The 11981-nt window shown below is 50.4% G+C and overlaps 1 long non-coding RNA gene across 2 annotated transcripts; it reads right to left on the bottom strand.

The window, feature by feature from the left end:
• Positions 1 to 6717: 6717 nt before the first annotated feature.
• On the bottom strand, positions 6718 to 10765 carry LOC122429112. 2 transcript variants are annotated; one of them, XR_006265929.1, is made up of 3 exons: positions 10627 to 10765; positions 9698 to 9848; positions 6718 to 6772 (listed from the first exon to the last, which is right to left on the bottom strand). It is a non-coding gene; the product is annotated as an uncharacterized LOC122429112 (long non-coding RNA). The 2 variants fall into 2 exon arrangements; XR_006265928.1 differs by having other exon boundaries at positions 6724 to 6772; positions 9669 to 9848.
• Positions 10766 to 11981: the final 1216 nt, after the last annotated feature.

Raw genomic sequence — 11981 nt, 5'->3', positions numbered from 1 at the left:
TAGCTTTTACTGCAGCAACGCAGAGGCTCTTTAAAGAAAGACTGACCACGGCGGCTTCCTCGCAGGGACACACCTGGTGTGCCTGACGACCGGAACAGGCTGCACCTCATTTTTAGCCAGAATGAAGATAAAGCCAGACCATCTGGCCTGGCAAGGATCTGAGGTCTTCTCTCTCCTGTAGGTAGACAGGAGCCACTGAAAGTAGGCTCAGACACACGTTTTAAACATCTAAAAGGGAAAGAGAATCTACAGTGATGAGCTCAGGTCAGAGGAATAGCCGTGGGTGTTTCGGAGAGGGGTGGTGGGCTCTGCCTGTTAACATCTGGTGCTCGGAACCCCGCGTGTGGGAACTCGTGTTCCCCGGGGAGAGGGTGGGGTCGTAGTACCCCTCTGCTTCCTTGAGCCTCTGGTTTCAATTCACACCGACTCTCCTTTGGCCTTCAGCACTTTCTCAAGTCAAGAACCGATTATCTTCCATGAAGATGGGAAGCAAATCTTGGCTCCTGCCAGCTGCAGGCCTTTGATCCACCCAGTGGATCCTGCCTCCTTCCTCAATTCTCAGCGGGAAAATTAGATGTTCACGGCGTGGCTCTCAGGAGGAGGCGGATGCAGTTACTAGATGAAGCTGACTCAGCTGCGGAGAAGCTGAGCCCCGGCTCCTGCCACCCGGCTCCGCTTGTCCGACGCTGGGCAGGCTGGGGGCGCGGCTGGGGGACGGAGCCGGTCTCCTCCGGGGGGCCGAGCTAGCCGACCCCGCCGGCGATCCCAGGAATCACACCTGCAGCTTCAGTCCTGCAGGCCCGGCCCCAGACAAGCGGGACGGAGCTCAGCCGCCACCCGCCCCAAGCACCGGCCCTGCTCGAGGGAACCAGGTTTTGTGCAGACGCCTTAGGTGCACACACATCCCAGACGTTCCCCGGAAGCAGCTACCAAACACTCCCTCGCGGTCCAGGGGCCGGACTGAGATGTGACCCCACGGTCTGGGTTGCTGTTGTCCACTGCTGGGCTGTGAAAGGTCCCCCCCACCGTTTCTGCACTTTCTCTCTGCCCTGTTGAGGTGCAGATCCTACCGCGGTAAGATCCTTAGAGCTGTGGGTTTGGGGCTCCTGGCAAACACTTTGACTATAATAATCAACCACAAGAACATTAATAAATGTTAAAAGAAAACAAGGACAGAAAGAGAAAGAAGCTGGTAATAGCTTGAAATGCGTATGAGAAAACGTAATGATACTTTCAAAATGACAGCACTGTTTCCTGTTTGTTATCTATCAAGATTTATATACACCACATGATCCCCCCGCCCCTGGGTCTCAAGTCCCCCCTTAGAAGCACGTCCATGGTGACTGCTGCTGCTGCTGAGTCGTTCAGTCGTGTCCGACTCTGTGCGACCCCAAAGACGGCAGCCCGCCGGCTCCTCTGTCCCTGGGATTCTCCAGGCAAGAACACTGGGGTGGGTTGCCATTGCCTTCTCCAGTGCATGAAAGTGAAAAGTGAAGTCACTCAGTCGTGTCCGACTCTTCAAGACCCCATGGACTGAAGCCTACCAGGCTCCTCCGTCCATGGGATTTTCCAGGCAGGAGGACTGGAGTGGGGTGCCGTTGCCGTCTCCATGGTGACTAGAGGCTGTCTATGGAGTGTGGTGTCAAACTTTTGTTAAATCAAGGGTGTGGTGCGTCCGTCCTCCCTGTGGTCTTGGAACCTGAAGACACAGGATGTGCGCTGTCCCCTAAGTTGTCTCGGCATCTCCCTCACTGGCTCGCCGGTGGACACTCCCTCTCTGTCCAAACCCATCCTGCAGGCTGGCCCTAATCACCCCGGAGAAACATGTGGTGCCTTCGCGGTCCCAGAGTGCTGGGAACAGAAAGCAGTGGCCTCTCCTGGGCACTGGAGATGCCCCCCCTCCCCCCACCATCTGACTCACACATTTTCCAGCCTCCCACCCGCCTCCCACTCCTCCCTGATGCTCGTGACTCTTCGCACGCCCCAGACCAGGTCAGAGCGCCCCTCCTAAGCTTCCTTAGCATCTGATCGTCGACTTCCCAGCCCCGCTCACCATCCCGGTTCTGGCTCAGTGTCTGTGAGGGTCAAGCTGAGCTGCCCGCCCCACTGGGCTTCTGCAGTACCCGCTGAAGAGGAGCTCGGTGAATGCCTGCCGGCTGAAGGAATGACGCCTTAGCAGCCAGGCCGGCCCCCGCATTTAACAGTCTGCGGCCACCCTCACTGTTCAACCCACTTGGGTCAGCTGTGTCCACTCCCAGGCACCTGGCCCCGGCCCGGGAAGCCCTGCCCCTTCCTGCATCCCAGTCACCTCCCCCAGCCCCGCCCACCTCCTTACACACCCCGACCCCTACCATCTGACCCGCTGTCCGAGTTCCGGGGTGCTCCCTGCACCACAGACATGGCCTTCGTCACACACCACCTCTCCCAGGACCTGAATGGTCCCCGTGTTTGTACCTGGGAGTGAAAGCCTTTGCTTCTCAGTTGTGTCCTACTCTGCAACCCCATGGACTGTGGCTGCCAGGCTCCTCTCTCCGCAGGATTCTCCAGGCAAGAGTACTGGAGTGAGTTGCCATTCTCTCTCCAGGGGCTCTTCCTGACCGGGAGATTGAACCCACATCTCCTTCACTGGCAGGCAGATTCTTTGCCACTGAGCCACCCAGGAAACCCTAACAGGATATAGGAAGCGTAAAATATTTTATAAGATGAAAAAAGTTCAGGATTGACTCTCATTTGAGTAGATATTTCATATTATTGGATAAAACAAATTTTCATTATTCTATTGAACGAAGAGTGCCCTATCTGAAAGGTATCAGGTGGAATTTTTGTGTGTATGATTTATTGTCTTTTGGAAAATCCGATAGTTCTGCAAAAATTACATCTTAATGGATCAGCAGCCTGTGCTGCTCTGGATCTTCTGAGTTGTGAGCCCCTGTGGACCAGCTTGCCCTTCTTCTTGCAGAAATAAGCACCAAACAGGGAAGGACAGAAAGCCTCATGAGCTTAAGGGCCTTGGTTTATCACTAACTTGAATTTATCTTGTGGTTTCACACGTCCTCCTGCAGCAAAGATCCCAAGCAAGATTTGGGATGGGTGAGGGATACGGCTGTCTTCTGCAAGATGAGAAAATCTCCAGTACTTTGGCCACCTGATGGGAAGAGCCAACTCATTGGAAAAGACCCTGATGCTAGGAAAGATTGAGGGCAGGAGGAGAAGGGGGCAACAGAGGATGAGAGGGTTAGATGGCATCACTGACTCTATGGACATGAGTATCAGCAAACTCCGGGAGACAGTGAGGAACCGGGAGCCTGGTGTGCTGCAGTCCATGGAGTTGCAAAGAACTGGACACGACTGAGCCTGTACAGCACAATGAAGTTCTATAAATAGAGTCTGGCCTCATCCTCTGCAGCCCTCCCAGGTCACACTGCGATGCATTTGTGCACCTGTTTGTCCCACTAGTATCTGAACTCTCCAGAAGAGAAGTACGTTTATCTCTGCAGACTCCACACCACGCACAGTGCCGGCCACACCTTAACCGCTGTTTGTTCTGTGTCAGCGTGAACTAGTGAAGGGTACAGCAGACAGAGGGGAGCGCTTTCAGAGATCCCCCCAGGGTAGCAGTGAGCAGAACCCTCTGGAGTTCCAAGAGAGCCACCTGCTGGGGTCTGGGATAAAGCTGAGCGGCTGGTTTGCAAGATGCGAAGGGCAGACCTGGGCAGCACTTGGTGGTGAAGCATCTTGCCGTGGGGAGCCCACCCCCGTGTCCAGCATCCTCGGCCACCTGGGTAAGGCAGAGGTGAGGTCTGCTCTGGGGGAGACACGGGTGAGGCAGAGACCTGGCCCACCCCCTGGACAGCAGGCATCACAGTGGGCTGGGCGGGGTCTCCAGGAGTCACCTGTGAGTGTGCGGTTTACTGGCGTTTTTGAGGGGCTGCGGCCGTGAAGCACCACCTCACTCCCGTCTCCCCCTCATTCCTCAGGGTTGGAATTTGGGGAAGGCAGCCAGGCAGCCCACTGAAAAGCTGGATTTCCTTGTCTCCCTGTGGGTGGTGCAGTTCGTAAGATTTTAGCAGGAGGAGAGGGGTCCACCTCCTCGGTCCCCCGGGCAGCCTGGACATCTCTACAGCAGCAGCCGCCGTTCTCCATCGAAGACGGACGCCTTGAGCAGGCACAGAAAACAAGAAGTCGGCAGGGTCGCTGGTGACATCATGGAACCACCTTGTGGCCACGGACGCCGACCTTTAGACTGCGTTTATGTGGGAGGCCAAACAAAGAAGCACACAGAAGCCTGTGTTAAACCGCAGGTGCGCACGGTTTCTGTGTGACCCTGACATCCACGCTGCTGGGACCACTTGCCTGGTGAGCTGGTGGCCCAACGTGTGTTTCTGATGTGCTATTCACATGGCCCTGTAGAGACGCAGGACTCGGCCTCCCTCCACCTCCAGCTGTGGCGGGTCCATCGGGTCCCAGGCTCTCTGCCTGGATTGTCCATCACTTCAGTGCCCGGAAAAGCAAGCCTCTGGACTCACCAGCCGCTTGTGACATCAGCCAGATGGGCCTTCAGGTCTTCCCTGACCCCACCGTGCCCAGGGATGGGACTCTGGGGGATGGTTTCATGGACTTTTTAATTTGGACCCAGAGGAACCACACAGCTGGGAGTCTGTGGCTCCCTGTCACTCATACTACTTTCCTTCCTCACAGACAGTCACCTTTGACTTTGAGTTTTAATTGCTTACGTTTAAATCTTCCAGTTTGTAGTCGACACAAAGATTTCCTGGGGAGTAAATGCCAGACTCAGAGGGAAAAGTAGGGAAGCTTTGTGACGGCCTCAGAAGAAGAAGAAGGGCATTCACAACAATATACAACTCGGGTGGGCCGGGGTCTTCAAGGTACCAGGATTTAAGTTTTCCAACATGAAGGAGTTTCTGCAGTAGAGCCCAGAGAGCGTCGCCTTCTAAGAAGGTCTAGATGACGCTGTGAGCATCCTTCTGGCTCCAGTGAAACAAGGTCTGTCTGCAGGTCTGGTCCGGGATACTGTGTGTGGACGTGAGCTAGCTGAGGGAAGTGCAAAGAATCCACACGCTGTGATCAAAACAGCAGAGAAAGAGGCCTGAGCATGCGCACTCACGTGGGCTTTGGGAGTCAGCGAGAGCTGGGTTCAGATCCCTCTCTCGCCGCATGCACAGTGTCCAGCCTGCAGGGTTGCTCTGCGGATGAAGAGAGAAGCTGTGTGTGGAGGCCTAGCCGTCGAGAACTCAGGGTCGGGGCGTGGGGTTGGTGAGCACGGCCGTGGTCAGTGCGGGCTTTGCCATCCGGGAGGCGGTGGTCTGACTCGAACTCCTGTGCTGTGACCTTGGACGGATGAGCTAGCCTTTCTAAGCTTCAGTGATCGGAGTCGCAAAGTGGGGGTAATAACGTGTCTTACTGAGGATTCTTAGGGGAACACATGACATGGTGCATGTCCTGCAAGCGCTTAGCAAATGCCTGAAACAGAGAAAGACCTCAGTAAGCCATGCTGCCCCCGCCTCCTCCCTCCTCCCCTCTCTCTCCTCCCTCCTCTCCTGTCCATCCTCCCATTCTCCCTCTCTCCTCCCCCTCCTGTCCTCCATCTTCCCCTCCCATCTCTCCTCTCCTCCCCTCCTCTCCCTGTCTCCATCTCTCCCCTCCCATCTTCCTCCCCTCTCCCCTCCCCCCATCTCCGTCTCTTCCCTCCCCATCTCTCCTCCCTCTCCTCCCTCCCTCCTCCCTCTCCATCTCTCCCCTGCCATCTCTCCTGCAGCTTCTCTCCCTCCTCCCCTCCCTCCTCCTCCTCCTCCTCTTTCTTCTCTGCCTCAATTACAGGGAAGAGCAGAGCCTTTTCTTCTTTACACCTAAGAATGCCCTCCTCACACCCTCCTTGAACTGGAAAAACTTGTGCATCCTGTGACATCAGATGTTCTTCAGATTGTGTTCCAGGAACACTAGTTGCCCCCACACGGTTAGGTGGGGCCGTGTGACTAGTTATGGCCCGTGAGCTGCTGGCAGCAGCGATGTGTCCCATCCAGGTCAGAGTGAGCACTGATTCTCCAGGTGCTTCCCGGCCCTGGAGCCACACACTGAGATGGTCACAGCGCTCTAGGACCTCCACCACCTCCATCAGCTCAGGTTCCTGAGTGGCTGTTTGGACCTACATTGGCTCAGCTGCTGGATTCTGAGGTTGACCTGTTGCAGCAGAGACATTACTTTGCTGACAAAGGTCCATCTAGTCAAAGCTTTGGTTTTTCCAGTAGTCATGTATGGATGTGAGAGTTGGACTATAAAGAAAACTGAGCGCCGAAGAATTGATGCTTTTTTTTTACTTTTTTCAAATTTATTTATTTTAATTGGAGGCTAATCACTTTACAGTATTGTAGTGGTTTTTGCCATACATTGACATGAATCAGCCATGGCTGTACACGTGTTCCCCATCCTGAACCCCGCTCCCACCTTCCTCCCCCTTCCATCCCTCAGGGTCATCCCAGTGCCCCAGCCCTAAGCACCCTGTCTCATGCATCGAACCTGGACTGGTGATCTATTTCACATATGATAAAATACATTTTTCATGCTTTTGAACTGTGGTGTTGGAGACGACTCTCGAGAGTCCCTTGGACTGCAAGGAGATCCAACCAGTCCATCCGGAAGGAAGTTAGTCCTGAATATTCATTGGAAGGACTGATGCTGAAGCTGAAACTCCAATCCTTTGGCCACCTGATGCGAAGAGCTGACTCATTGGAAAAGATCCTGATGCTGGGAAAGACTGAGGGCAGGAGAAGGGGATGACAGAGGATGAGATGGTTGGATGGCATCACCGACTCAACAGACATGAGTTGGAGGACAGGTAAGCCTGTCATGCTGCGGTCCATGGTGCCGCAAAGCGTCGGACATGACTGGGCGGCTGAACTGAACCGGCTCAGCCACTGGATTCTGAGGCTGATCTGTTGCAACAACACAGCCTTACCCTGACCAACAGAAGTAATCGCCCCAGCTGCTGCTATGAGTCACGTGAGAAGGTATCTCCAAAGGATCTCCAGGTCAGATAAGCTTTCTAAGTGCTAGGTTACAAAACAAGTTTATTCTGGACTTTGTAGACCCCCCACTTTTTTTAAAATTTTGGATTTTTTTTTTTTACATGAACCATTTTTAAAGACTTTACTGAATTTGTTACAATATTGCTTCCGTTTTATGTTTTGGTTTATTGGCTGCAAGGCCTGTGGAATCCTAGCTCCCCAATCAGGGATTGAACCCACCCCTGTAGCATTGGAAGGTGAAGTCTTAACCACTAGATTGCAGAGAAGTCCCTGTGGACACCTTAGTATATTCATATTCTTTGTGAAGCTCCAAGGTTTTCCAAAATAATTTGATGACTGGATTTTTTTAAAGCATGTTTTAAAGGTCTAGTGTCCTAGGAAGCACATTTTGGAAAAGGCTGACCGGGCCAGTGTATTTGGTTAGTTGACTGTGTCCTCCTGAGACCCCCGCTATCCTTGTTCCGCAATTGCCAGGTAAATCGGAACAACACTGATCCATTCCTCACCTCCTCTCCTCAGCCCTTCTCTGCTGTGCTGACTCCATCTTCATTCTTTTCTTCTGAATCCCATATTGTGGAGTCCATTGGAGTAAGCTGAGAGCTGGAGCCTGCTTGAACACCCAGCATGGTTACGCAGTGCCGAGCTGAGCTTCCAGAATCTGTAACCTTTCATTTCACTCCCCGTCAATTCCCTGCAAATCTCCTTACACAGCTCTTGTTTTCACTCTCCTGGAACCTCCAGCTTGCCCCCAGCCCCTTCTCTCAGCAGAAGAACTCGATGACCACTTCGTTGAAAGGACCAGGTCACCCACTGCAAACCCCCGACCTGTTCTCCCCTCATATTATGAGGATCACTGCCATTCTGTCTTATTTCTAGACTTGGGCTTCCCTGGTGGCTCAGTGGCCAAGAATCCTCCTGCCGATGCAGGAGACACGGGTTCAAGCCCTGATCTTAGATCCCACGTGCCTCAGAGCAACTAAGCCTGTGCGCGTCAACTACTGAGCCTGCGCTCTGGAGCCTGGGGGCTGCGGCTCCTAAGCCCACGAGCCCTGGAGCCCGTGCTCCGAAGCAGGAGCAGACCCTGCCGCCACAATAGAGAAAAGCCCACGCAGCAACGAGGACCAGCACAGAAATAAACACAGAAACAAATAAACAAAATGATTTTAAAAATACTGAAAGAAAGACCTGTTTGCTACTGTTTTTACATCTGCTTCATATACTTGACTTCAGTAATAGTGTTAGGGAATAAGATGTTTCAAAAACTGTTTATGCCCACGCTCAGGCTTTTTTTCCTGCCTTAGGAAACACCGGAAGTTGGTGTGTATTTCCCCATGCATGATTTTGTATCTTTATTTCATATGCATTGGTCCACAAATACGTTGGGTTTTGCATATTTTAAAACTTTTTAAAAAATGGCATCATACTCTATGTATCCTTGTGCAACGTGCTTTGTGGCTCAGTATTAGGTCTGAAATTTCAATTTACTGAAACTGGTAGATATAATTAATATGTGTTAACAGCTGTGTGCACTCCATCAATTATTACATCCGTAGCTCCTTTATCCTCCTATGAATGAAAAGTTTGTCTCTTAGTCTTATACATATTTCCTTGTCTTCATTTCTTTTTGCTCATCACCATATTGGCCCAAATGAAAAAGTCCAATAGCACTAAGTGTGGTAAGGAGACAGAGAAATGTAATCACTGTGCGTGGGATTCTGTGAACCTGCTCGGGAGACTGACCCAGCGATCCTCCGCACTAGTGATGATCAAAGGTCCACTTTGTATTTTGTTTACGAAACGTTCAGAACCACTTTTATTTGGTTCTACTTAATCAATTTCTGTGGCAAGTAAACAGCTTCTTACTCTAGTCGTCTCAAACACTGAGAACTGCTCTGCCCCTTTATACTTTTTGAGCAACAGAGACTCCAGAGGGCTGGGAAACCATTTAAAGCGTTTAAATTTTTTTGAGCTTGCTTATTGTAAACTCAGGTGTAAATGAAAATAGTACTAGAAAGTAAGTAACGAAGCTGATCTTTCGTTACCTCCTGTACTAGTGATGCTTTAGGACCTTGCACGGTTATTCAAAGCACGTTTTATCAAGTACTTCCCCAGCCTCCCCACCCCGGCTCTAAACACCTAACCTCTCCACGCGCCGCCTTCTCTTTGCTCCGGAGCTGTCGCCTCTCTCTCCCTCTGCTTCTCAACGTGCCCTTCGTTTGCATATGAAACAGCAGCAACAGCCAAAAAAAAACAACAACCTAGTGATTCCTGATCCTGGCTGCTGGGTGAACCACCACCTAGGGAACTTTCAAAAACACCAGTCCCTAGGATTCACCTCCAAAGATCCTGATTAGGTTGGATTTAAAGCCCTGGTCTTGCACAATTCAACAAGGGCTTCCCAGGTGGTGCTGGTGGTTAAACTTGCCTGCCAATGCAGAATACGCAAGTTTGATCCCTGGGTTGGGAAGATCCCCTAGACAAGGAAATGGCACCCCACTCCAGTATTCTTGCCCGGAGAATCCCAAGGACAGAGGAGGCTGGCGGGCTACAGCCCAGGGTGTTGCAAAGAATTGCACATGACCAGAGCGACTTAGCACGCATAGCACATTGCACAATTCAGCTTACCAATACGAGGCGTTCACTTAAAGACCCACCTACATATAATACCCGTTTCTATCGTCTTCATCTTTCACCTTTTTTGGGAGTCTGTAACATGGGCAAACTTTTCACGTGAATCACTCCTGCTGACTAATGGTTTGAATTGGGAGAAATTTCTTCATCATGGTGTCCTATTTTCCCCCTCATCTGTAAAACAGAGGTAATAATCACAGCATACTTTTCAGGGCTATTGCAAGCATCAAATTAAATTATACATGCAAGTAAATGGAAAGCAATTTACAAATGTTAATTATTACGAGTCTCCCTGCTCAACATCACCATATGTTGTTTGAATTACAGCTTCTGTACATGTTGAATGGTTGTAATTTCCTGTTTATTTTTTGGATGTATCTTTATACTTAGAGTCTAAACCTCAATTCAATTAAGACTTTTTTTTAAGGGAAAAAGCAAGAGCTAGAATTCTTTGGAATATTTTATTCTCTCCATTTCTAGTAACAAAGTGAGAGTCAAATAACATTGAGTTGGATATATTAACAGAAACATAGTTTATAGTTTTAAAAATGTTCTTCTGACGCAGTAAATATCAACACTGGCTAGGACATTTTGGGCACACGCTATGTGTATGTCCACATATATGTATACATGTATACACATACACATATAGAACATATGGCAGGAGCATATCTTTGGACATGAAGATCTCTGATCGCTCCCTCTCTGCATTTCTCTTTTTCCTTTCTGCCCCTCTCAATCAGATAACATGACCCATTGACACTTGGTTAACCATCTGAGGGGAGGGTTGTGTCAGGATCGAGAGCACAGATCATTTTACAAGCCATTTTTACTTCAGTTTCTAAAAGTCCAAGCCCAGAGCAGATGAAGGGATTTAAGGCACAGACAAAAATCCTGCTAGAAAGCATGGAGAACACAGAATTTCCCATCCCCAGTCAAGAAAAAGATCTACCTGGGCTCAGGAGAGAAGTTCGCAGAAAAGCTGTCCAGGGAGGTGGCGAGACCCTGGAGAAGGAGGCTGGGAGGGGCGTCTAGGGAGACGGGCCACTTTGAGAAGATTCCAGAGTCCCCACCATGACTCAGAAAGGAAGAGAGCATCTGGACCTGAGAATGGTGGATGGTCTCCATGGCAACTTGTGGGCAGATGGCAAAGGAGGGGATTTTCCCATAATTCCCCAAGTCTTGCTGCTGCAGAGGGTCCTGCGATGGTGCTCCACCCATTGTAGTGCAGGCAGAAGCTCACGAAGGCGAGACTAACACGCCTTCGTCGCTTATGAGTCAAATAGAAAGTAAACTGGTCAAGAAGGTAAAGAAAGTTATATTGCGTGGACATTTGGAAATGCGGGCTGTCATTCAAAACACTACCACTTACATGCTATGCATATGTGCTTAGGTTATTTATAGTTACACACACACAACACAATTCAGGGTGTTCTGCCAGAAATGATGTTTGCATTTTCCTTTCTTCTCTAGAAGGGAAAACGCTCAGGAATCACCTTGGAACCCTGGTTGTAGGTCCACCACTGGGAAGATGCTTTAGCATTACTGTGGAGTCCTGGAGCCAGGTAAACACCGCCTTGAGATGCTTCCGGAAGGTGACAGCCCTATAGGGAAGAGAGCATATAGCACCTCTTAGAGAAATGCAGAGTAAACCACAGATAATATTGCTAAGGGACACTATTATATTAATGTCAATACTTTGCCGTTGCTGACGTGTTTTGCTAAAAGGGGAGTTGTCATACAGTTTTATGGTAAATTAAGAATGATAAATGGAAAATTAAGAATGATAAAATGAATGCTATCTCATTAACAATGACAAGCTGACATAATGACAGCCAGTGGCTAATGCTTTCAGTAGCAGGGAATGGCTGGGTTGTGTAAAATGACTCTTAAAATGAAGGCAGTTGAGCGTTCCTCCTGTGTACCCGGGAGCACACACCCTCAGAGACTCTGTTTTTCCTTTGCCCTTCTTCCCGCCTGCGACGCAGCTGAGACATCTGTTAATAGAGACGGCTCTCTGTGACGCAGCAGCAGTTTTCAGTCTTGAAGACAAAAGTCACTCGGTGAGGAAGGCAGAGGTGGAAGACAGAAGGCCCCAGGCTTCTTGATCATTCCCTGAAGCGGTTGGCAATTCCCCTGACTGCCTGCCTCAAGATTCTCACTACAAGAGGAAAACAACCTCCTTCAGTCTGGAGTCACTGTGGTTGGTTTTCTGTTTCTTGCAGCCGAATGCCTTCTTCCCTCAAACCTACGTGCACCGCAGTGATGGCTGATACCATGAGGAAGAAGATACTAGTAATCCTCCGG

The sequence above is a fragment of the Cervus canadensis genome, chromosome 28 (assembly GCF_019320065.1).
Source record: "Cervus canadensis isolate Bull #8, Minnesota chromosome 28, ASM1932006v1, whole genome shotgun sequence".
Lineage (NCBI taxonomy): Eukaryota > Metazoa > Chordata > Mammalia > Artiodactyla > Cervidae > Cervus > Cervus canadensis.
This window is presented reverse-complemented; position numbering and strand designations above follow the sequence as displayed.